Source organism: Leptonychotes weddellii, chromosome 1 (assembly GCF_054177405.1).
Source record: "Leptonychotes weddellii isolate Sample4059 chromosome 1, ASM5417740v2, whole genome shotgun sequence".
In the NCBI taxonomy this organism is placed as follows: Eukaryota; Metazoa; Chordata; class Mammalia; order Carnivora; family Phocidae; genus Leptonychotes; species Leptonychotes weddellii.
The window spans coordinates 129,694,797-129,721,054 of NC_138369.1; the positions used below are offsets into that span (position 1 = coordinate 129,694,797).

At 37.0% G+C, this 26,258-nt stretch overlaps 1 protein-coding gene across 4 annotated transcripts in view; it reads left to right on the forward strand.

Annotated features, from left to right (window-relative positions):
• Window positions 1-26,258, forward strand: part of ZNF148 (zinc finger protein 148) — a 121,288-nt gene that overhangs the window by 12,079 nt on the left and 82,951 nt on the right. The window contains exon 2 of one of the 4 annotated variants that reach the window (XM_081832492.1): window positions 457-512. The exons of 2 other annotated variants lie outside the window; for them this stretch is intronic. The gene's annotated coding sequence lies outside the window, so the exon portion shown is untranslated. Of the gene's footprint in view, window positions 1-456; window positions 513-2,473; window positions 2,580-26,258 lie in introns of those variants that run through there. One more of the 4 variants, XM_031033645.2, reaches the window with a different exon arrangement.

Consider the following 26,258-nt stretch of genomic DNA (forward strand, 5'->3'; position numbering starts at 1 on the left):
GGGGTTGACCTGAATAGGAATAAAGGTAAGAAGAGGAGAGTTAAGTAACTTGTAGCAGAGAAAATATGGGGAAAACATAATGCTGTTTGGGAAATACCTAATGCCAGGAGCCTATTCCTTGTCTGCGCATAAGGACAGTCCTTGCCACCCATGATGTTATAAAAATGGTGCAGTATGCATTAAGTATTTGAAAAAATAGCATGATGATAGAGATACTGAAATCTTTTGACCTCTACATGAGTTCCTCAAAACCACATCAGTGTGTGGTGATAATTTGTATACGTAAAGAAAAAAAAACTGTGTGGTGATAATTTGTATACATAAAGAGGTTCAGTAAAAAGTGGGAAGAATGGGATGGGTGGTAGGAAGGGGATGTCCTAAGGAATCTAAAATGGCCTCTGTAGTTTTTTCTTTTCTTTTTTATCTATAATGACTTTTATCTCATATATTTCTTAGTGTTCTTAGGAGGCTGGTTGCTGGGTTTTCTCATTTCACTTATTACCTATATAGAGGTAAGTCCCAGATGCACAGTTCTAAATATGCTTTCCTGTCTTGTTTGTAGTTATCATTTATTGAACATGTCTAAAGGAGCTGTATTGCCAATTCCAAAAACAAAATATAGTTAAACTATTTGTTTCATTTTGATTTTTTTTTAAATCTCAGTGCTTGAAACCTTCATCATTTTCCATTGATGATATTTAAGATCTAGACCAGGCCCTTTATTCTTTGGCTTTGTCTTTGCTCTCAAACTTTTGCTTGTCCAGTTGTGCAGAAGTGTTCATTTTTGTCAGTCTTTGTTGTCTGTCACCTTACCCCTTGTACTGTCAAAGGCTTGACTCTCAGTGCTTACCTGACTGTGGTTTTTGAGATTCTCCATCAGTGCCTTGCTGTGGTCCCGGCAGCTGACATTTTAAACCAATACTCGCCCAATGCTGTGTTCTTCAAATCCTTTGTATTTGCATTATATTCCTTACATGATTAACTCATGCTTTCACCCTCTGAAGAAAGAATACTTCCTGATCCTGTTTTTGATGTTATCCATGTTACAGAGAGCATATTTAGTGGCAGTGAGAAAAATATGACAAGACACAAAATACATATTATTGGTGTTCCACCCAAGTGCAGCTTTATTCCAGAATCTAGCCCCAGGTCATTCGTCACTTCCCCCCCCCTTCTACATTTAGTCTACATTTAGTCAGTCACGAAATTTAATAATGAAGGACCTGTGGAGACCCAAAGTTTTGAAAAGCCTAAGAGGGACAAGGGAGGTCACTTTGCCCATCTCACATCTTTGCTGTAACCTGCCTGATTTGGCCTAGAGTTGTTTCCAGGACCTGCCTCTGACATAGCATGGCCTATTTGAGTGGGTTGTGTGGGTTAGATGAACCATGGATGTAAAGGAAGCTGTTGGGCATGATTGTAGTGGAAATGGTGAGAGAATGTTTTAATGGTAATTATATTAATTTAACAGATAAGTGACTTCACAAGATAGGGGTTGGATGCCTGAAAATCTTCGTTGGCATCAAGGAGTTTTCCTTTTAAATTTGAGAAGAGCCAATATCCAGGGGATTAGAATGAAATACACAAGTTGATGTTTTGTAGGGTCCTATATATGTGCGTTTGTCAACATATGCACACCTGCATGTGTAGATATTAATGATAGACTTAATGTGTTAATTTGATTAGGTTCTATAATTAGAGTCTTTAGGGAAATGGTCTTGGTAGTCTTAAGAGTGATTCCAGTGAATTGGTAGAGAATGTTTGGAAAGGTCATTGTCAAGTTACTGGGATTATGTTTGGGAAATGGATTTTTTTCAGTGACTGTGGTGGCCTTTCTGGAATTGGTTCACAAAATTTGAGGGCAGTTTGAGGCCAATTTGTGTTAAGTTGGAGAGCCTTAGTTTGGAGGGAATGAGGGAACACACAAAATGCAGTTTTAGAAGGTTGTGAGTTGATTTGGTGGGAGTTGATACAAATTATAAGTTAATTGTGGAGCGGTTTTGAATAGGTAAGTGGGAGATGTTAATGGAAGGAATTTATAAGGAAGCTTGTTTATACTAGAAAAGTAAATTTCAAGAGTAAAATTGGAGAGATGGTTTAGGGAAGATTATTTTTTGGGGGAAATACAGCTCTTAGGGTAAAAACAGGACGGTAAGGGAAAACTAAAACGAGTAAGTTAAGGTGTGGAGAATCAGAGTAAGCGGAAGGGTTAAGGAAGAGGTTACTGAAAAATTTTTTATCGTGAGGAGTGTTGTGTTGGGTACTACTTTTGATTAGTGGTTCAGTACGGGGAGGGGGCTTAAACGTCCCTTGGTTTGTAGGGGTGGGGATAATTCAACATAAGAGTTACATTTCTTGAGAAGCCGGGGCAGTCGCGAGCGGGGGGCCGGCTCAGACGGCCGCACGGGCGGGCTTTTGCCGGCGCGCCGCTGGGCGGTGGGCGGAGCAGCGGCGCGGGGCTGCGCGGTGGTGGGCCCAGAGCCGCCGCCGTCGCCGCCCCCCGCGAGCGCGGCCGAGCACAGTCGGGCGGGCGTTCGGCGCGGCGCTCCGCGCACCCGGGCCTCTCCGAGGGCGCTCCAGTAAGTGAGCAGGCCGCGCGGGCCGTGCAGTGGCGGCCGGGAGGAGGGGCTTTCCCGAGCGCCCCCAGCGGACCTCCGCACGCGGCTCGCACGGCTTCCTTTTGTTGTGTGTGTACGTGTGTGAGTGTGCGCGCGCGTGCGTGAGTGCGCCCTTGTGCAGGGAGGCGGCGGAGGAGCGCCGAGAAGCCGGGGCTTTGCCTGCTGGGGTGCCTCGGCGGGTGGCGGGGCCTCCCAACAGCCGTCTTCCGGGTCGGGGCCCGCCGCGCAGGCAGAGCCCCTGCTCCCAGCGAGATGGCAAACTTTGTGAGTGGCTTGTCGGCGGCCAACAAGTGTCTGCCTGTCAGCGGGGACTGCCGAATGTTAATTGACAATCCCCCCCCTTCCCTCCTAATCCTGCTTTTTTCAAATGTTCTGTTGGACCGGGGTTTATTTACCGTCTTACGGTGTGCCGTAAGGTCAGACGGGTAATTTGGTATACTAGACAAATAGTTTTTTACTTGGTATCAAGAGCAAAAAATGTACGCCAGGATCCGTATATTGGTTGCCCTAGTAAAACCTGCATGCTTAGTGGTAAGAACTGTCCTAAGGCCTCTCCGTAATTAGGCTATGGGGCAAACTTTTGCTCTCCAGACGTTGTGGAGCACTTTTTACGGTGTCAGGAAAGAACTCCTTGTGTACTAGACTAACAGCTAGATGGAGTTAGGAAATGCAGAAGTTAAAGCCCTTCCCAAGAGCTTGAATTAAAAACAGCTTTTTTTTTTTTTTTTTAACATAATGATGATTGTTTAGTTTGCATATAGAGTTTTGCAAAATTGGGCATGGCGTGATTTAAAAAAAGCATTTCTTACTAATTTAAAGGGGCAGTGGTAAAGGCACCACGCAGTTTTGAAATTTCAACTATGTTAAATGTTGCTATAAATAAAATCCTATTCAGATTTTTAGATTTAATATATCTAAAAATACGTTTGCAGTTGTCCTTTGGGTGCAGGAGGAAGTCCTGGGTTTCTCGTGCTTGTTTCTGGGCAGATTTTCAGTATTGTCAGCATGATACGGGTGTAGAACCTTAACCTGAGTGAATAATTTGCTTGAGATTACCAGTCTGTTTTGCAACTGGGAATAGACTCTGGGTCTCTTATTCCCAGTCTGGTGACCTATCCAAGAATAGACTAAGGAAACTGGGTATTTTTCTGTTTGGTGGAAAATATGGCTGAGTTGAGTTTGTAGTGAGTATTAAACAGCCACAAAGTGAATGTGTGAACGTTTAATTTTCTGTTGCAACATTTAAATGTAGTTTCTCCACATGGTCTTTGGCCTTTCTTTGAATACAAAAGGGACTTTAGGGTATTCCTCAGTATTAACTTTTCATGGCATTTGTAGCACATTTACACTAGATTAAAATAGATGCTTATTGTAATTGTGTTTTTCATGTGGGTATTCTCTGTGGCTAGAGAATAGCAGATAACTTGAGAATGTTTAGCCTTCTCACAAATGCTAGGGAGAATAGGAATTATGTTAACTTCATTAATCTCTGATTTAAAAACTTTTGGCTCTTTTTATTGAAAATGCTTAAAGAGGTACAGATGGAATACCTGTGGATTTTCTCCTCAGCTTTCTGTACTGTTATTCTCACTACTATTACTACTTAGCTACATACAACAATATTTGGTTAACATGTGTTTTGGTAGGCCTTTTAGAAAAGAGTAGTACCTTTTCATAGTATATGATTTGCAGTTGAACTTTTTTGTTCATTTCTTAACCTTTCTTATGCCTTTCCTCCTATCACAAAAACAAAAACAGTTTCTTCCTCCTTCCCATCTCCAAAGAACCTGGACATTTTTATTTTAATACAATAGTTCACCACCAGGGGTGATTTTGGCAATGTCTGGAGACATTTTTGGTTGCCATGCTAGGGGGTTCTGTTGGTATCTAGTGGGTAGATGCTAAACATCCTACAGTGCACATGATAACCCTACAACAAAGAATTATCCAGTGCAAAATGTCAGTAATGTTGATGTTGAGAAACCCCGACCTCATAATATTGAGAATAACATTCTCCCAAATAATTTAAATCTATAAAAGTTATTTATAATGTGATTGAAATATCTATCACATTGTTATGAATCTTTTTCCAGACTTGTCATTAGAATGATCATGGGTCAAAAGTTATGAAGTATATTTTAGATCATCAGTACATAGGATTTTGGAGCTGCAAGATTAACAAGTTTAACTCTTTTAGTATGTAGATTAGGAAATGGAGTTTCAGAGAGATTGTGACTTACCCAAGTTCTCACAGATAATGCAGAGCTCAGGTCTCTTGTTTCTACTATAATTCACTTAATTAAAATTAATTTTAGTACTGAGGGAAACAGTATTGGTCATTTTTGCTTGGTATACAAATACATTTAAATAACTGAATTAAAAAATAATTGCATGGTGAAAATCTCAGTATTTAATGAATTACTGTTATGTTTTCAGATTCCCATGTGTTTGTTGAATTCATCAGCATGGTTTTGTAACTTGTAAATTTGGCAGCATCTGCTTTTTTTTTTGTTTTAAAGATTTTATTTATTTATTTGTCAGCATGAGAGAGAGGGAGAGAGAGAGAGAGCACAAGCAGGGGGAGCAGCAGGCAGAGGGAGAAGCAGGCTCCCGCTGAGCAAGGAGCCAGATGCGGGGCTCGATCCCAGGACCCTGGGACCATGTCCTGAGCCGAAGGCAGATGCTAAATGACTGAGCCACCCAGGCGCCCCAGCATCTGCTTTTTAAAAAAGTGTTTGAAAATTTAAAAAGCCCACATACAATTTTTTTTTTTAAAGATTTTATTTATTTATTTGAGAGAGAGAATGAGATAGAGAGAGCATGAGAGGGGGGAGGGTCAGAGGGAGAAGCAGACTCCCTGCCGAGCAGGGAGCCCGATGCGGGACTCGATCCAGGGACTCCAGGATCATGACCTGAGCCGAAGGCAGTCGCTTAACCAACTGAGCCACCCAGGCGCCCGACCACATACAATTTTAAAACAAAACAATTCTAAGTTAATTATGATACATTAGGCAACATTGCAAATGCAAACCCAACTGGAATTGTTAAAACATCTTTGGGTGTCATGAATTGTGTGAAGATTGATCACCGTAAGGGTGAGTTATTGTGCTAATTGTAAATCTATTCTAGCAAGATCCTTTTGGTTTAATTGTAGAAAACTATATTGGAACTTTCAGGCGAAATTAATTGGGTGAAATAAAAAATGGGTATTTAAATGAAATATTTTCAAATTAAGCAGTATATTGTCAGAGGAAGAAGTATCAATGGGGTTCTTTTTATGTTTAAAATTTTTTTCGATAGTATTTTTTTATTTACTTTTTTAAAACGATTTTATTTATTTATTTGACAGAGAGAGAGAGACAGCAAAAGAGGGAACACAAGCAGGGGGAGTGGGAGAGGGAGAAGCAGGCTTCCCGCTGAGCAGGGAGCCCGATGCGGGGCTCGATCCCAGGAGCCTGGGATCATGACCTGAGCCGAAGGTAGACGCTTAACGACTGAGCCACTCAGGCGCCCCAATATTACTTTTTTTAAGTGAGTAAAACAAAAGAAGACAGGATTGTATGAGCAAAGATTTCTTTAAAAACTTTTAAATAAAAAATTTATAGAAAAAAATTTAAAATCCATATTAATGAAAAGAAAAAAATCAACTGGAGAAGCTGCTGTTAATATTTTGATATATGGCCTTCTTATATTTTCATTAACTTTTTAAAGATTTTATTTATTTATTTGACAGAGAGCGCACAAGCAGGAGGAGCTGCAGGCAGAGGGAGAAGCAGGCTCCCTGCCGAGCATGGAGCCCAATGCAGGGGTTCAGTCCCAGGACCCTGGGATCATGACCTGAGCTGAAGGCAGACGCTTAACTGACTGAGCCACCCAGGCGCCCCTTATTAACTTTTTATTATGGAAAAAATTAAATAAAAAATTGAATGGTATTATGAATCTCCATATAACTACGATCTAGCTTCAACAATCAGCAATTAATGGCCATTCTTGTTTCATCTATACCTCTACCCTGTTTCTCTCCTTTCATATTATTTGTTTAAAAACTTTATTTTGAAATATTATAGACTCACAGGAAGTTGCAAAATTAGTACAGTCCTGTGTATCCTTTACCCAGCTTCCCCCAGTGGTGACAAATTTTATAAAGCTCTAGTAAGACATCAAAACCAGGAAATTGACATTGGTACAGTACTCTTAACTGCCAGATTTATTCACTTTGTACCATTTGTTTAACCTGAATTCGTTTGTGTGTGTGTATAGTTCTTTGCAGTTTTCTCCCATATATTAGTTCATATAACTACCACCACAGTGAAGATACAGAATTGTTCCCTCACCACAAAGAAAACCCCACTTGCTACTCCTTTATATTTGCATCCCACCCCAAAAGCCCTCCGTCTCATCACAGTCTTATTTTCCATCTCTGTAGTTTTGTCATTTCAAGAATGATATATTAATACATACTTCGTTGAATCAAAACTTTCCAGAGTGGCTGTTCCATATTACATTCTCATCAGCCGTGTGTGAGAGAGCTACTTGTTCTGCATGTTCGCCAACATATGTTGTTACTATTTTGTGTTTTAGCTATTCTAATAGCTATACAGTGATACCTTTTTGTAGCTTTAATTTGCATTTCCCTAATGGCTAATGATACTGAACATCTTCATATGTACTTTCTTGCTGTCTGTTCATGCCTTTTTCTCATTTTCTAATCAGAATATATGTATTTACTGTTACGTTTTTGAGAGTTCTTTATATATTCTAGATATAAGACTTTGTCAGATACATGGTTTGCAAACATTTTGTCAGTGTGTAGCTTATCTTTTCATCTTCTTCACAAGTTCCTTCACAGGGGAAATGTTTTTAATTTTGATGAAGTCTGGTTTCTTTTTTCTTTTCTTTTTTTTTTTAAGATTTTATTTATTTATTTGACAGAGAGTGGGTGCACATGTGCATGCACAAGCAGGGGGAGCCGCAGACAGAGGGAGAAGCAGGCTCCCCGCTGAGCAAGGAGCTCGGAGCCCGATGTGGGGCTCGATCCCAGGACCCTGGGACCATGACCTGAGCCGAAGGCAGATGCTTAACCAACTGTGATCCACCCAGGCATCCCGAAGTCTGGTTTCTTTTATGGATCATGTTTTTGGTTCCAAGCCTAGGAACCCTTTTCTTTAGGTCCTGAAGGATGTCTCCTGTGTTTTCGTCTAAAGTTCTGTAATTTTATGTTTACATTAAATTCATGATCCATTTTGAGTTGTTATATAAAGTTGTGAGGTTTAGGTCAGACTTTTTTTGCCTTTGGATGCCCATTTGTTCTAGCACTGTTTGTTGAAAAGACTACCTTTCTTCCATGGAATTATATTATCTGTTGGGCATATTTATGTTGGTCTAGTTTTGGGTTCTCTCTTGCATTGATCTATGTGTCTGTCCCTCTGTCAGTACCACACTGTCTTGATTAATGTAACTGTAGGTTTTTAGTATATTCTTTAGGGTTTTATGTATATAAGATCATGTCATCTGTAAATAGAGGTGCAGTTTATTGCTTCCTTTCCATTGTAAATGCTTTTTATTTAATTTTCTTGCCTAATTTTCCTTGTTAGAATGTCTAGTACAGTGTTGAATCAAAGAAGCGAGAGTAGGGGCACCTGGGTGGCTCAGTCAGTTAAGCGTCTTCCTTCGCTCAGGTCATGATCCCAGGGTCCTGGGATTGAGTCCTGCACTGGGCTCCTTGCTCAGCGGGGAGCCTGCTTCTCAGTCTGCCTGCTCTGCTTGCTGCAGCCCCTGCTTGTGCTCGCTCTCTCTCTGATAAATAAATAAAATCTTAAAAAAAAAAACAAAGAGTGGACAGCTTTGTCTTGTTTCTGGTTGTAGGGGGAAAGCATTCAGTATTTCACCATTAAGTATAATGTTCGATTTTTTTGTAGATGGCCTTTATCAGGTTGAGGAAATTTTCTTCTATTCCTAATGTTTTGGGAGTTTTTATTGCTAAGGGGTTGGATTTTGTCACATGTTTTTCTTCCTCTGTTGAGATGATCTACAAAAAAAATAAAGATTTTTGTCCTCTATTCTGTTGATAGGGTGTATTATTTATATTACTTGATTTTCAGATGTTAATCCAATTTTGCATTTCTTTCTTTCTTTTTTTTTTAAAGAGAGTGAAAAAGTGTGAAAAAATGCATGTGTGCACAGTGGGAAGGCCAGAGTGAGGGAGAGAGAGACTCTTAAGCAGGCTCTGCACCCAGCATGGGGCCGATCCCAGTTCCATGACCCGAGATCATGACCTGAGCTGAAACCAAGAGTTGGAGGTTCAACTGACTGAATCACCCAAGTGGTCCAGTGATAACCTTTTAAAATCCTTATCTTGGTGATTTGTGTCTTCTCTGTTTCTATTAGTTAGTCATATTAGAGACTTAAAAATTTTGCTCCATTGATTTTCTCCATTTTCCTGTTTCAATTGCATTCATTTCTATTCCTTATTATTTCCTTCCTACTGCTTGCTTTGGGTTTATGTTCTTCTTTTTTCTTTTTTTATGTGTCTTGTGATAGGTAATTAGGTTATTGATTTGAGATCTTTCTTCATTTCTAATGTAAGCATTTAGTGCTATAAATTTCCTTCTAACTACTGCTTTAGCTGCATCTCACAAATTTTGACATGTGTTTTTATTTTCATTCATTTTTATGTATCTGTATGTTAATTTTTTCTTTGAGATTTCCTCTTTGACCCATGGACTTTTTAGAAGTGTTTCTCCCCCCCAACACCCCCCATTGTGTTACAAGGTTTTCCTGTTGTCATTCTGTTACTGTTTTCTAGTTTAGGTCCATTATGGTCACAGAATGCACTCTGAATTATTTTAATTCTTTTAAATTTGTTGAGGTCTGTTTTGTGGCTCAGGATATGGTCTTGGTAAAAGTTCCATGGGTATTCTGCTGTCATTGGGTGGAGTATTCTATATATAGTTGACACTTGAACCATGTTTGAATCGCGCTTGTCCACTTATATGTGGATTTTTTACAGTACAGTACTGTAAATGTGTTTTCCTTATGATCTTCTCTAACATTTTCTTTTATCTAATTTTATGTAAAAATGCAGTATATAATACTCGTAATATATAAAATGTGTGTTGATGGATTGTTTATATTATCGGTAAGGCTTCTGGTCAACAAGTAGGCTTTAGTAGTGAAGATTTGGGGGCGTCAAGTTATACATGGAGTTTTGACTGTATGAGGGGGTTGTTCAGGGATCAACTGTGTATCAGTTAGATTCTGTTGGTTGATTGTGTTATTAATATAGCTACTGCTTTTCTAAAAGATATTGTTATAGCTTTTTCATTCCTTTATTTTCAACATATGTTATCATATTTCTTGTTTGCAACATACAGTTGGGTCATTTAAAAAAATCTGCTCTGCCAATCTGTCTTTTGATTATTTAGGCTATCTGCATATAAGGTAATTATTGATATGTCACCATTCATGTCTGCTGTTTTGTTTTTTTGGCTTGTTTTCTCTGGTTTTTGGATTTTACTTCTCTTTTGCCTTCCTGCAGATTACTGGAACAGTCTTTAGGATCCCATCTTTTGTAATGTGCAGAAGATCTATTTATAATGTTTTTGAGTCTGTCTTGGTGTAGTTTTTGCAGTGGTTGTTGTAGTTATTTTACAATATGCATATGTGATTTATAATAGTCTGCTGGTACCAATATTTTACAACTTCAACTGAAGTGTGTAAACTTCACTTCTATTTTACCCTTTACCTTCTCAACTTTTATTTAAAAAAAAATTTTTTTAAAGATTTTATTTATTTGAGAGAGGGGTGGGGGCAGAGCGGGGAGAAGCAGGCTCCTCACTGAGCAGGGAGCCCAACATGGGGCTTGATCCCAGGACCCCAGGAACATGACCTGAGCTGAAGGTGGATGCTTAACCGGCTGAGCCACCTACCACCTATGCGCCCCACCTTCTCAACTTTTAAACATAATTGTCTTGGGTGTGAAATGGTGTTGCCATTTTTATTTCAGTCATCAAATATGATTTATAAAACTAATGATGGAAAAGATAATCTGTTGTGTATACCTATATTTCTTTTTTTCCTGTTGTTTGGAACGTTTTTGTCAGCCAGTCTTTATAAGTATGGCTGTTGGTGACACAGTCTTTTAGTTTTTCTTCTTTTGGGAATGCTTTTTAAAAATGGCCCCTTTGTTCCTTCTGTGGTCTGAATGTATTTCCCTAAAATTCATATGCTGAAATCCTACTGGGAGTTGGGGCCTTTGGGAGGTGATGAGGTCATGAGGGAGGAGCCCTCATGAATGAATTGGTGCTGTTATAAAAGAAGCCAGAGAGGAGCTCCCTTGCCCTTTTATGTCCTGTGAGGATACAAAGAGAAGTCTGTTACCTGGAAGAGAGCCCTCACCCAATCATACCGACATCCTGATTTTGGACTTTTAGCCTCCAGAACTGTGAGAAATAAATTTCTTTTGAGTATAAGCCACCCATTCTGTAGTGTATGTTTTAGCAGTTTAAATGGATTGTTAAATGGATGTTTAATAATTCCTGAAGATAGTTTCACTGGATATAGAATTCTTGGTTCGCAGTTCTTTATTTTTCTAGTATTCAAAAAATACTGTTGCCACTTTTCTTGGCCTCTCTGATTTCAGATGAGAGATCTGGTGTCATTTGAATTGTTGTTCCATTATAAGTAGTATGTTGTTTCTGTGTGCTGCCTTCCCAGTTTTTTGTTTTTAATTTTGAACATTTAATTGTGCTGTATCTTGGTGTAAATTTCATTGTGTTTATCCTGTCTTGGGTTTGCTAGTTTTTTGGATCTGTAAGTTTGTATTTGCCACATTTGATCAGTTTTAAGCCATCATTTCTTCAAATACTCTTTCAGCACCTCTCCTTTCTTTCTGCAACTCCAGTGATACGAGTGTTGGACCTTTTGTTATCGGCCTATTGTTGCCCAGGACGTAATTTTTTTTCTGTTGTTCACATAGGGTGAGTTCTGTTTTTCTGTCCTCAAGTTCAATGATTCTCTTTCCTATCATCTCTATGTTTGTATTGCGTTTATCCAGTGAGGTCACATTTTTCTGTTGTTGTATTTTTTTAGCTCTATAATTTTCTTTTGCTTCTTTTTTTAATATAAATTCTGTGTCTTTGCTGAGATTCTCCATTTTCTCACTTGTTTTGGGAAAATTTATAATTGATTGCTGAAACATTTTTATTATGGTTTTTAAAAATGCTTGTCAAATAATTCCAATGTCTGATTTCATCTCTGCATTGGCCTTAGTTGATGATCTTTTCTCACTCAATTTGTGACTTCTTGAGTCTTTTCTTTTTTATCTGTTAGGAGGCTCTGGGCCCCCTATTGATATTTTTATTTTAGCAGACAGACCCTATTTAGGTTTAACATACAGATTTTGGCTCACTTTTGTAGGCTGTGTTTCCATTGGTAGTTTAATTTTCAGAGCCTTTGTGGTCACCTTAATTTATCTGATGCTGCTGGACTCCCATTAAGTCCTTGCTGGTGCTGTCTGAGGGAGCAAAAGGGTTTTCCCCATGCTGGGCTTCTGGGTATCTCTAGATAGAAGGAGAGGATTGTGGTAGGATCCTCCTGCTGTTCATCCCATGCCTCCCCATTCTTCCCTGTCCCCCTGTCTTTGGATGAGGGAGGAGAGGCTTGGCCCAAACTGAGCTGCTTGCTCTGGTTGGGTTCCTCAGCTTTGCCTACTTGTCTCTGTATCTCTAGGTGGAAAACAGTCTCAGGCCAGATGGGTAAGGAAAAATTTCTTCCCCTGGTCTTTGTTGTTGGCTGGGCTTCCAGTTGGATTTCCCCCTTATACTGTAGAGGGACTCCACTTTAATTTGGGGGGAAGAATGTGACTGTCTGGTCTGCCTTCTGTTGCTAAGTTGGTGGTCGGGAAATGGCAGTCTGGGTTGCTTTTTTCTTTTGGGTGTGGGGACTAAAAGCACCCTGCTGCTCTTTTGTTTCTTGTCTTTTGGGCCCAAAGTGGGTCACTGCCTTCTTACCATTTTCAGAGTTTTCCTCTGGTTGTCTCTTATATTATTTCCATGGTTTATAATTGTACTTAGTGAGGAGGAGCAGGGGAAAACAGATCTGCGCCATCTTGACTAGACAGGGAGTTTACGTTCCTTAATTTTTGTGAACCTGTATGATCTCCAGTCAGGTTATATCAACTTTGAAAATAATGGTATATGGATATGTGTTTTGTGAAGTTTTAAGCACTATATAAATGCTTGCTTTGGTTATAAATCAGAGTATCAGACACCTAAGTTTTGGGGAAGTCAGTCCTAACCAGTTTAAGAGGGTGCCAGGGAATAGATACATGCTATTTTACTGGGCATCTGTCACATAAACAGAATTTTGTTATGTAGTTAATTAAAATGAGGTTATAAATTCTGAGTTATTTTCTTCAGAGATGTGTTTGTTTAATAAATTATTTGCATTGAAGATGTTTAAGTACATTATAGTATTTTAATATTAATATTTTTCAAAACAGTACTGAAAATTTTGCATTATGCAGCCAATTTAAACTGTTTCTAATTCATAGATTGAAAAGAGCAGATAAAATGTCTTGTCCTGCCTTTATAGTTCCTAGTTTTTTAATTGAGAATAAATTGGCCCAAATAAGAAAACACCCATTCTACATTAGTAAAAGCTTGTGTTTCTAAATGATGAGTTCACTTGCTAATTTGACTTTTCCTGTTTAGAAAAAAAGTCTCACAAACATACTTCATGAATTGTTCAAACTTAATATAGTTACTGCAATTATGTTCACTAGGCTCCTTTGCAGACACTTTTTGAGGTATTCTCTGAATGACTCTGATGGCAAATCTCAAGTTTCCTAATCAGATTAAAAACCATTTGTTTTATGTGTGGGCATACCTCTACATTGTGCTGGTGTCTAGTTTAACTCTGGGCATGCATTCTAAACAGAAGAGATAAGAATGATTGTGGTATTGAATAAGATGAAAATTGTCAAAAGATGAACTGGCTTTTTGTGGACCATTTGTATGTTTTTAAATGAGAGTTGTTAATGATATTTCATATGAGAAGTAATAATTCCAGTTTCTTCTTATCTTTGACCTTTAATAATATTTTAATATTATGTTTTTGTTCACAAAGAATTGACACTTTAAAAAATCAATGTAAATAAACTAATTTTTAAGTGGGTATTATAATTTTTTAGGGTTTCCTTAGTTATTAAAATGGGATAATTTTTGTGTTAAATTAGGTGAATTTAATTTTCTCTATTTACATGGTAACTATCATAGATAACATTTTAATTTAAAATTTTATGTTCATTGATATTATACTTCAAATATTATATATGTACATATATATATAATTTTTTTGACTCCCAGGACATTGTTAAGAGTAGCGTTAAATATATTTTTAACTTGGGAAGGACTTGCATACTTAACCCCTTGAACCTCAGAGATAAACAATAATACCTGCCTAGGTAATTATAGGGGGTCAGGTGAAATGTGACAAGTGAAAGCAGGTTGTATACCACAAAGTACTTTATCAGAGTATGCTTGTATCATCTTTGAGGAGATTATTTGAAAATTTGCATGATCTTGATCATCATAGTATAAAATATTAATTTACAAATTAATGTGTATTCAGTAAAAATTTATGTACAAGTAAAAGTAAAGCAGCTTTCCCTTGAGTTTATTGGCTTACTAATCTTTTCTAAGAGAGAGAGAATGCATGTGCACATGCGCGGGCGGCGGAGGGGCAAAGGTGGGGGGAGAGAATCCCAAGCGTGCTCCACGCCCAGCATGGAACCTGACACAGCGCTGGATCTCAGGATCCTGAGATCACCACCCTGAGATCACGACCAGAGCCAAAACCAAGAGTTGGATGCTTAACCAACCAAGAGTGGCTTACCAATTTTAAAAATGAATTTCTGTTAGTAAATTTGGGGAAGGATTACATAGTTGCTTGATAGTTTGTCATAGTTTTTGGGAGGTGTCTCTCCTCAACAGGTAATTTAGGTTGAAAGGTTCAATATCTTTAGCAGTTTAGAGTCTAAGGAGTTTATAAAAATGCTTGTGGTGGGGCACCTGGGTGGCTCAGTTGGTTAAGCGACTGCCTTTGGCTCAGGTCATGATCCTGGAGTTCCTGGATCAAGTTCCGCATCGGGCTCCCTGCTCAGTGGGGAGTCTGCTTCTCCCTCTGACCCTCCCCCCTCTCATGTACTCCCTCTGTCTCATTCTCTCTCTCTCAAATAAAAATAAATAAAATCTTTAAAAAAAAAAATGCTTGTGGTGGACAGTTGGTTTCTTGTTCGACAAACGTTTGTTGTTTAGGTGATTTGAAAAGGTCAAGGGCAGGTGAAAATTTTCAGTTCGTGGTTTTATTTCACTCACTTTGGTCAGTTTTCTTTTAAGAATTTGATTACTCCTTTGTAGGATTTTCATTTTCAACTAAGTGGATTAGCTACATTAATTGCAAAGTTTATAAGATTTTGGCCTGATGTTTGTTGAGAGTAGAAATGGAAAATGGTTCTAGAAAGACCTGGGCAGAGTAATTTCTGGGGTGGTTGGTTTGAATTTGTTGGGCTGTCATTCCTGCTTGGGAAAGATCTGGTCATGAAAAATATACTATTAGACTGTCATTCACATAGAGTTCTAATGACTTTAATTTTTAACACAGCTGGTGTAAATTAAAGAACACCTATGTCTGTGCTTTGTTACTGTGTAGAAATTCTAACCATATTCATATAAATCTTTTGCCTGGAACAAGTCCCCCCCACCCCCAAACATTTAGAAAGCATCATTAATTCACAAAAGTAAAAACTAATGTAATACTAGAACTTGACTAACCTTAAAATGTGATCTAGTTAAAAGATACTAAAGGACTTTAAAAGATGCTAAAGCATTTTTTGTTTCAGATTCTTAAACCATATGTACTATTATATATTTTATTGCTTTGTGCTTTTCTTGATTACATTTAAAGGGCGAGAGGTAGTAGCCTTTTTTGGTAGTGCTTATGGAAGCATCAGTAGTTGAAATTTTGTAAGCATACACATCAGTGAAACTAAAAATGAGGTTTTAAAAGAGATAATTAACCAAGAACTATTGTTTTTCTCAATTAGCTTTCCTAGAATGGTTGTATTTGGAAGTAACATTAAGGTGCATGATATAATGTAATACTTATAAAACAGCTAAGTTTTGATTAGATTTTCTTATATTTTTATTGTCTTAGAAATTCATATTGACAATTTTTGTGGGGGTTTCTTATCTGGATTTTGATCATTAATTCATAAAACCTCATCTTTTGCAATCTTTTCTAGGCAAAGATGACACTTGAAACAATTTGGTAGGCTGAAATACACCAAGCAAACAACATACAAATATACTTTGAAAATACTTGAGGTAGAAGTTGCCTAGGTTCGTAGAACTAAACATGGAGCATGTGAAATATTTGAAAAAAATTAGTTTCTTCTGATCTGCTGTAAAGTGCATGCAGCTTTTGTAGCTTTTCTAACACAGTACTTCTGAAATTCGTTATTAGAACTCAACAAAGACTAGAAATTAGATAGGATTAAACGGTTTTTTACATTGCTAAGAATTATTTTTTCTATTTGATACAATGTTTCATAAATCTTATAGTAAATTCATCAGTAGGTTGAATCTCTTTATTGTTAAGGCCTTCAAGCCTTTTTAGGGAAATTTCCCAAGCTGAAGGGTAATGTTGCCAAAAACCTCACTAGGCTGGTTTGATATCAGGTTCTGCTGTTTCATTAGGTTAATGTGACTTTTCTAGATGCTTTAGTTTTGTTATCTGTGATTCTGTAATTGAGATAGTGTTGTGTGGTGGTTAAGCTTCTGGAGTTTGATTTCTCTGTTAGAGTTAAGCTTTATATAATCATTTAAAAAATACTAAATATCTACAATGGGCAAGGCACTGTTTTAGGCACTTAAGATACATCATTGAACAAAACAAAATTTCTGCCCTTGTGGAGTTTATAGTTGGGAGTTAGAAAAACCTTAAACATCATAAACAAATAGATTACATAGTATGTTGAGAGGTGGTCCTACTATGCAAAATGTGTAACAGATTAAAGGGGGATTGGGTGAGTGTATGTATTTTAAATTGCATGGCAGGAAAAAAGCCTTTTAAATAAGATGATGATTGAGCGAAGACTTGAAGTAGGTAAAGGATTTACTTAGGATTATCTTTGGGAGGAAGTGTACCAGGCCTAGAACAGCCCGTACAATAGGCCTGAAGGCAGTAGCATGCTGGAAGATCTAGGGAGATAAGGAGGTCTGGCTAGTGAGGCTTATGTGGAGTGAGCAATGGGGAGAGTAAAGAAGATGAGGTCTGAATGGTGGTGGTGAGGAGAGCATAGCACAACGGGTTGTGGAGGGCCTCGCAGACCATTATAGGGACTTTGGTTCTGCCACTTACTAGTTTTATAACCTTTGGTAAGTTATTTAACCCTTCAGTTTTCTCTCATAAAATGTGAGTAATAATAGTACCAATCTCATAAGTTTGTTGTTTGGATTAAGTGAGTTAATAACTGCAAAGTCCTAGGAACACTACTGAGCAAAGTCTGAACCATATATTCATTGCATTTTTAAATGTGGAATCAACATTAAAAGATTACTTCTTTTTCATTTAGTAGCAAAGGAAGAATTGATTGCTCTCTGCTCTTTTAAACAGATTTTTAATATTTTATTTATTTACTTATTTAGAGAGCATGAGTGGTGGGAGGGGCAGAGTGAGATGAAGAGAGAGAGATCCAAGCAGACTCTGCTGAGTGTGGAGACCAATACTGGGCTTGATCCCACCACCCTGAGATTACGACCTGAACCGAAATCAAGAATTGAATGCTTAACTGTTGACTGAGCTACCCAGCAGCCTGTGATTCCTCTCTGCTTTGACTTTTTTCTACAATAAATTGCTTCAACTTCAGTTATAGCCCTTATCACATTATGTTATTATTACAAACATTATTTGTTATGTGTGTACTTACCATCTTTGCTAAATTATGAACTCCTGTGGGCAGAGGCCATGATATTTTATGCATGTCTTAGGAATCTTAGGTAGCATGTTGTACATGCATATCAGGTGACCAGAGTGTTGACGTAGTTAATGACAAAAATGTTGGCTTAATGAATCAACCCACCTGCTGGGGTGTGTGTGTGTGTGTGTGTGTGTGTGAATTTTGCCAGTCTTTGAAAACTGAATAATGGAAGGACAATAGCTAATGGTCCCTGCAAAATATTTCATTTATTTTCTTTCTGTGCCATAGTTATTAAAATTGGTAATGGTAGAAAATCACAGTTATTAAATAAGTGTGAGGTAAATTAGAAGTCCATATTTACAGTGTAGTATGGATCTATTAACATCTGTCTTTGATTAAAGATAAGTATCTTTATTGACAGCAAAGCATAATACTCCTGCCTTAAAACATATTTTTAGTTTTAATTTCACTGTTTATATCTGCACAAGTGGTATAATGAGGGAATATTTAGCCAGCAAAATCTTAAGTCAGAGGAATTGCTAAGAAGGAATATTCACTAACTCCTGATGTGAGGGAGTGAAGCAGGGAAAGAGGAAAATCATAACTGACCTTTGGGTGGTTGTCCAAGTAACTTTATACCTCTCTTTTTGTACTTACAGGGTCTTAGTTTCCAGCTTGGTACGTTCTTTTCTTCTCATTGTTGGGGGAGAGGAGTGGGAGAGAAGGAGGAAGGATAGAGACTTGGAAGGAGAAGTGAATTGGTAGATGATGCTAAATGAATTTAGGGTTCCAGAGACAGAGACTTTGTGGCAGATGAGTTAGAGGGAATTGTGTTTCCATGGTAGAGGAAAGGTTGTGATGGGAATGATACTCCGAAATTTCTTTTTACAGATTTAGACCTTGAGGTTATATTATTTTAAGCATGCAGGTGTGTGTGTGTGTGGGGGGGGTGGTCATGTTTCCTTTTCCTTCTTGCTTTACTGTTTTTTTTTGTTTCATTCTCCTTTAACATGTCTAGTTAATGTTCTTTGATGTATGAGAGCCTTAATTTAGGGCTTTCAATAAGAAGTGATGCAAGAAGATGAGTAGGCTTTTTGTGAAAATGTTTTCAACAGAATATTAACATTTCGAAAATATTTGTCCAGGGCGCCTGGGTGGCTCAGTTGGTTAAGCGACTGCCTTCGGCTCAGGTCATGATCCTGGAGTCCCTGGATCGAGTCCCGCATCGGGCTCCCTGCTCGGCCGGGAGTCTGCTTCTCCCTCTGACCCTCCTCCCTCTCATGCTCTCTGTCTCTCATTCTCTCTGTCTCAAATAAATAAATAAAATCTTAAAAAAAAGAAAATATTTGTCCAGTCTGTAGATTTTATCATATTCTGTGATGGCATATGTAATAATGTCTTGATTGTGAAGTAAATATACCCAGTCAACTTTGTAAGACTCCTAAAATATATAATTTGAAGACATTTTTATTTCCTGTGTATAGACTTTGCTGTGCTTTTTCTGTTCAACTTTACAATATAGCTTTAGAAATTCTAAAAGTTGAACATAGTGAATGAAGAACATAGATTAGTGAATAGCAGTATAGTGCAAATACAGTGTTGCTCTACTTGTTTTTAATAATGTCTACCACAGTAGTATAGTTTTATGACAAATACATATTCAAAAATTGTTTTACATAATTGAGAAGGTGGCATATATGCTCTTCTGAATTCTTGGAAACAAAACTTTGAGGCAGGCAATTAAGAGCTTAGTAGACATAAAATTTTTAAAATAGAGTTTTTAGTTTGTAACTATTTTAGCAACAAAACTGACTGGCTGAGGGACTAGAAAATGCTGTAGTGTTTGTGATCCCTAGATAAAATTATGTAAATACAACTTTGAATTAATATATTGGTTATTTTCTAAAGATTTAAAGTTATTTAATTGTTTTGCTTTTCATTTATAGCTTTTATTGATTTGCATATTTATTGAGCCCTAAAAATGTGTTAGGGCTGCTATATAAATGCTTTATTATTTCTGAATAGAAAATTATATTTGGCTTATTCTTTGTTTCTAATAAAATTTCAGCTTTCAGTCTTCATTACCTCCATTTCATATGGCAGAAAAAAATACTACAGTTACATAAAAGAAATTGTATGTGTCCAATATCGATGCAATATCAGTGCAGGATATTAATTTTCTATATTAGTCTCTGTTAAAAGGTTTATTACAGCATAACATTTAAAAATATATGTAGTCTGTTCTAGTATTATTTATTTATTTATTTTTTAAAGATTTTATTTATTTATTTGAGACAGAATGAGAGAGAGAGAGAGAGCACATGAGAGGGGGGAGGGTCAGAGGGAGAAGCAGGCTCCCTGCCAAGCAGAGAGCCCGATGCGGGACTCGATCCTGGGACTCCAGGATCATGACCTAAGCCGAAGGCAGTTGCTTAACCAACTGAGCCACCCAGGCACCCTAGTCTGTTCTAGTATTATTAAATACCTTTGCCTTGAAATTTTTAAATGCTTAATGTTTTTATGTTTTTAAAAACTATATTAATGTAGTTAGACTTTTGAGCTGAGGGAAATGTTACTTTGGGGTTTCATCAGGAAATCATACTCTGAATAATGTAGAGTAGCAACATAAGATTTTAATGAAACACATTTTGTGTTTATTTTCTTGTTTTTTATTTTTTTAAAGATTTTATTTGTTTATTTTAAAGAAAGAGCATGCACAAGAGGGGGGAGGGACAAAGGGAGAGGGAGCGAGAGAGAGAGAATCTCAAGCAGACTCCCCGATGAGTGCAGAGCCCAACGAAAGGCTCAATCGCACGACCCCGAGATCATGACCTGAGTCAAAATCAAGAGTCAGACGCTTAACTGATTGAGCCACCAACCCACCCCTACTTTCTTTAAGTTATTTAAGATGATTCTGGGTTATTGCCCAGATTTTAAAGAAGGTAATTCTGGGTTATTGCCCAGATTTTAAAGAAATCTTAATCCTCAACTAGAAATTAAATTAGAAAAAGTCCAGTTAGTGTCTCCTCATTTCCTTGGGATATCATTTACTACTAATTTTATTTAATCTAACAGTATCTACCATGGAGAGAATATTGTTAGATTTGGCATATTTGGATATCACTATTTTACTTGACTTTAAGAACATGTCTAATCCTGGTTCTTTTGGGGGATAACCTGTATTTTTGTACTTTTATAAGATAGAGGGGAGGAATTGGGAGCTTGGAAATTGCGCCAAGTAATCTGATAGGATGGACATTTGCCTGACATATTTTATAGAGGTAATCCAACACTGTTTTACTCAGTCTTTAATTTTTACCTGTGATAGATGCCCATGCACTTGTGTATGAACTGCACTGATGCACTGACCACAGCCGTTGGATAGTACTTTGTATCTGTTGGATGATCTCTTTTCCTTTTATGCCCACTAACATATAAGCATGAATTATACTTATCCATATATATATATGGTATTGCTCTATAGAGATAATGAATATCTACATTGAAAGAGTTAATGTTACTAGTTTTATAGGATGTAGATCTTTTCTCACTTAACTAGATTACTTGCATGTCTCTTTTAGGCCCCAGTTCCCTTATTTTAGGAAGATAGATGATTCCTTTCTTTTTGGCTTATGTTAGTACATATGTTAGGTCTATGCTTTTATCCTTCAAACAAGTGAAAGAAAGTTAAATATTTAACAGTTTTCAGGGTATTTACATATCTGTTAATGGCACATATTCTGATGTCAGTTGTTAATGATCATAAAAATTCTAAAGTTTTTCATAAATTTTGTTTTGAGAATTCCTTAAAAATGAGGATGTGAAAATAATATAGTGGCCATATTTTAAGATTTCCTTCTTTTGGGGCACCTGGGTGGCTCAGTCGTTAGGTGTCTGCCTTCGGCTCAGGTCATGATCCCAGTGTCCTGGGATCGAGCCCCGCATCGGGCTCCCTGCTCGGCGGGAAGCCTGCTTCTCCCTCTCCCACTCCCCCTGCTTGTGTTCCCTCTCTCGCTGTGTCTCTCTCTGTCAAATAAATAAATAAAATCTTTAAAAAAAAAAAAAAAGATTTCCTTCTTTTTCCATATTTTCTGGTAATTGTCATGTTCAGCATTTCTCATTCCTTATCCAGGTTTATTGCAAGAGGATATACACACTTAGGCAGTAGAGAATGTTAAAAGGTTTTAAAAAAAAAGGCTCTCCCCTTTCCTATTCATGGTTAACATTTGTGCGTATGTGTGTATCCTGTCAGGCATTTTCTATATATATGCAGACATATGTATACCTGTATTTACATATTCTTTACACAAATGAGATCACACCATACATATTACTTAGCAACATGTCTTTTTTGTTGTTAACTTCTATATTTTTGCATATCATTCCTTCTCATTTCATTCTGTGTAGTATTCCAGTATTTGGATATACCATAGTTATATTAACTACTAACTTATTTATGGATATTTAGGTTTTTAGTTTTTTTTGCTATAATAAGTGGTAATATGGTGAAAAATCTTGGGCATGTCTTGGCATATATTTTTAAATATATCTGCAGTGTAGGGGGCACCTGGGTGGGTCAGTCAGTTAAGCATCTGACTGTAGATTCTGGCTCAGGTCATGATCTCAGGGTCATGAGATCGAACCCTACATCGGCTCCACATGTAAAGTCTGCTTAAGATTCTCTCCCTCTCACTCTGCCCTTCCCTCCCAATTCCTGTGCGTGCATGATCTCTCTCTCAAAAAAACAAAACAAAATAAAATAAATCTGCAGGATAAATTCGTAAGGGAAAAATTGTTGGGCCTAGGAGTGTGTACATTTAATAATTAGGTAGATATATTGCCTAACTAAAAGATTATCCCAGTATCGGTAGTCTAGGAAAATGGGAATCTCTGTCTCTGTGACAACACGAGCTAATGTCAAACTTCTTAATATTTTTCAGCATTTTGTTGTTTAGTATTGCTTTCCAAAATTTCATTATGAGTGAGCTTGAGCATTTTTCCACTATTATTGGCCATATGTATATTTTCAGTGATCTCTTTGGTCATGTGCTGAGCCCCTAGCCATTTGTTAGGCAGATTATTTTCACTGATTTTTTTTTCCTTATCCTTTGATTTTGTTTTTGCCTTTATAGAAGTTTTAATTTTTTATGATTGAATTTAGTGATCTTTTCCTTTATGGCTGGGGATGGGGGGGTTTCTGTGTAAAGTTTAAAAGCTCTTCGACATTGGTTATAGGACTCTTTTCTCTCTGTTGTCACATCTTGAATTACATGAATCCCTGGTTTGTCATAGTTTGACATTATTATTTTCTTTCTTAGTAACCCATAAAATAGCCATGTATCTTAAGATTGGTAGTTTTAGATTCAGTGAACTATGGTACTTGAAAAAGAGTTATACAGGTTTTCTATTACTTTTTATGGTTTAAATTGCTTAAAATCTTGATGTATGTTGAATATATTTGGTATAAACAGTAGATGTAGAGCTCTAGCTTTACTTTTTTTTCTGGCTGGCTAACTGGTTGTCCCCATTCCAATTATTGAATGTTGCATTTCTTTTCTACCTATTTGAAATGCCACATTTATCATATACGGAATTTCCATGTTTTTGAAGGGCATGTGTCTGAAATAATTTCTGTTCAGTTCATCTGCTTGCCTCTTTGTATACTGATAGTATTAAGAGAATTCAGTAAAGGAACTGGTTATAAAATTAATATACACAAATAATTTTTTTATACAAACAATAGGCATTAGGACTAATATTATGGAAGAAAAAGTATACATTCAGAATAACTAAAAATATAAAATGCCTGGGGACAGGCTACTTGAAGAAAATTTTGAAACTCTACTGAGGGATAAGAAAGAAAATTTGAATCAGTTCAGATTTTTGGTAGGAAGTCATAATACAAAGCCGTCATTTCTTTTTTTTTTTTTAAGATTTTATTTATTTATGTGACAGAGAGAGACACAGCGAGAGAGGGAACACAAGCAAGGGGAGTGGGAAAGGGAGAAGCAGGCTTCCCACCAAGCAGGGAGGGAGCCCGATGTGGGGCTTGATCCCAGGACCCTGGGATCATGACCTGAGCTGAAGGCAGACGCCTAACAACTGAGCCACCCAGGCGCCCCCAGCCGTCATTTCACTATAAAAATAAAATTGATTTTTGTTTATTGATTTAATATTTTATGATCTTGCTGAACTTATTTCTTGTGACCTTGCTGAACTCGCTTATTAGTTTTCTTCCAGTTTGTTGAGAGTTTTTATTGTGAATAGGTGTTGAATTTTTTCAGATGCTTTTTTTTCTATGTCTCTTGAGACAACCATGTGGTTTTTGTCCTGTATTCTCATAATATAGTGTATTACCTTATTTGATTTTCAGATGTTAAACCACCTTTGCATCCATGGGATGTATCCTACTTAATCATGGTGTATAGACCTTTTTAAATGTTGCTAGATTCAGTTTGCTAATATTTTGTAAGGATTTTTATATCTAATTTTATAATTGTAGACATTGCTGAGTAGTTTCATGTGATGTCTTTGACTTTGGTATCAGAGAAACTCTGGCTTCATGGATTGAGTTGCAGAATGTACCGTCTTCCTCTGTTTTGTGAAGGAGTTTGTGAAGGATTGGTATTCTTTAAATTTTTGATGGAATTCATCAGTGAAGCCATTTAGGCCTGTTCTTTTCTTTGTGGGAAATTAAAAAATACTAATTCAGTTTGTTTATTTGTTATATTCAGATTTTTCTATTTCCTCTTTAGTCAGTTTTGATAATACATGTCTTTTTAGGAATTTGTCCATTTTATAAAAGTTGTGTAATTTGTTGGCATAAATTTGTTAGGATGTTTCTTCCTTTATAATTCTTAAATTTTTTTTAAGGTGTAATTAACATATAACTTGTATTAGTTTCAGTTGTAGAACTCTTAATTTTTGTGGGGTCAGTGTTACCATCCCCTTTTACATACCTATTTTTTTGTAATTTGTCTTTTTTCTCTTTGTTCTTAGTTTGCCTAAAAGTTTGTCAGTTTTAAAAGAACCAGGTTTTTCTCTAATTTTCTGTTTTGTAGTTCATTAATTTCTGCTTTGATCTTTATTATTCCCTTTTGTCTGCTTACTTTAGGGTTTAGTTTGTTCTTTTTCTGTTTTATTAAGTGGAGGCCTACGTTATTGATTTGAGAATTTTTCCCCCAAATATATAAAGTTATAAACTTCTTTCTAAGTACTTTTTTAGCTACATTTATGTTTTTTATTTTTTATTTATTTTTTTAAAGATTTTATTTATTTATTTGGCAAAGAGAGAGACAGCAAGAGAGGGAACACAAGCAGGAGGAGTGGGAGAGGGAGAAGCAGGCTTCCCGCTGAGCAGGGAGCCCGATGCGGGCTTGATCCCAGGACCCTGGGATCATGACCTGAGCCAAAGGCAGACGTTTAAAGACTGAGCCACTGAAGCCGCCTTCATTCTTACGTTTTTAAAAGATGTTGAGAGAAGAAATGAGAAAAATATATAGAGTCCTTTAGTTTAACTCACATATTTTCTATTTCTGGTGCTCTTCTTATTTTCCTGTGTATTTGAATCTGTTGTCTTTTCCTGAAAGCTGAAAGCTTGATGGATTTCCTTTAGTATTTCTTGTTAGGCAGGTTTGCTAGCAAAAACGTCTCTAAGCCTTTTTTGTCTGAGACTCTTTATTATGCCTTTATTATTGGAGGATAATTCTTTTGTCTTCTTGGTTGACAGCTTTTTTCTTTCAGCACTTTGTCATTCCACTGTCTTCTGGCCTCTGTTATTTCTGACTGAAAGTCAGCTGTTAATCATGTTGGGTCCCTGCACATGCTGAGTGATTTTTCTCTTTGTGCTTGCGTTATTTTCTCTTTGTGTTTGCTTTCATCAGTTTGACTATGATGTGTCTAAGTGTGGGCCTTTTTGTATTTATCCTACTTGAGATTCATTGAGTTCCTAAGGCCTGTAGATTTGATTCCTTTTTACTAAAATATGGGAAGTTTTGGCTGGTATTTTATTAAAAAAATTTTTTTCCCTGTCCTTTCTGTCCTCTCCTTCTGGGACTCCAGAAGTGTTAATAAATTGGTCTCCAAAGCTCTGTTCAATGTTCTTCAACTTATTTTCTCTCTCTTTTTAAGATTTTACTTATTTGACAGAGAGACAGCGAGAGAGAGGGAACACACGCAGGGGGAGTGGGAGAGGGAGAAGCAGGCTTCCTGCTGAGCAGGGAGCCTGATGGCGGTGCTCGATCCCAGGACCCTGGGATCATGACCCGAGCTGAAGGCACATGCTTAATGACTGAGCCACCCAGGCACCCCTCTCTATTCTTTAGATTGGATAATTTCAGTAGATAGTCTTCAAGGTCATTGATTTTCTGCCATTTTGAATCTGTCATTGAGCCCTGCTAGTAAATATTTTGTTTTAGTTACTGTTCAACTTCAGAGTTTCCAATGTGGTTCTTTTATGTAATTTCTGTACATTTATTGAGAATCTGTTATTTGTTGATTATTTTCATAATTAAAAAAATTTAAAATATGTGTTCTTTTCACATATCTGAAATAGATGTTTTGAAATATTGTTTGCTTAAACCAACATCTGGGCATACTCTGGAAACTGTAGTGACTGCTATTTTCTGTTAATATTTAGATCACATTTTTCATTTTTTTGT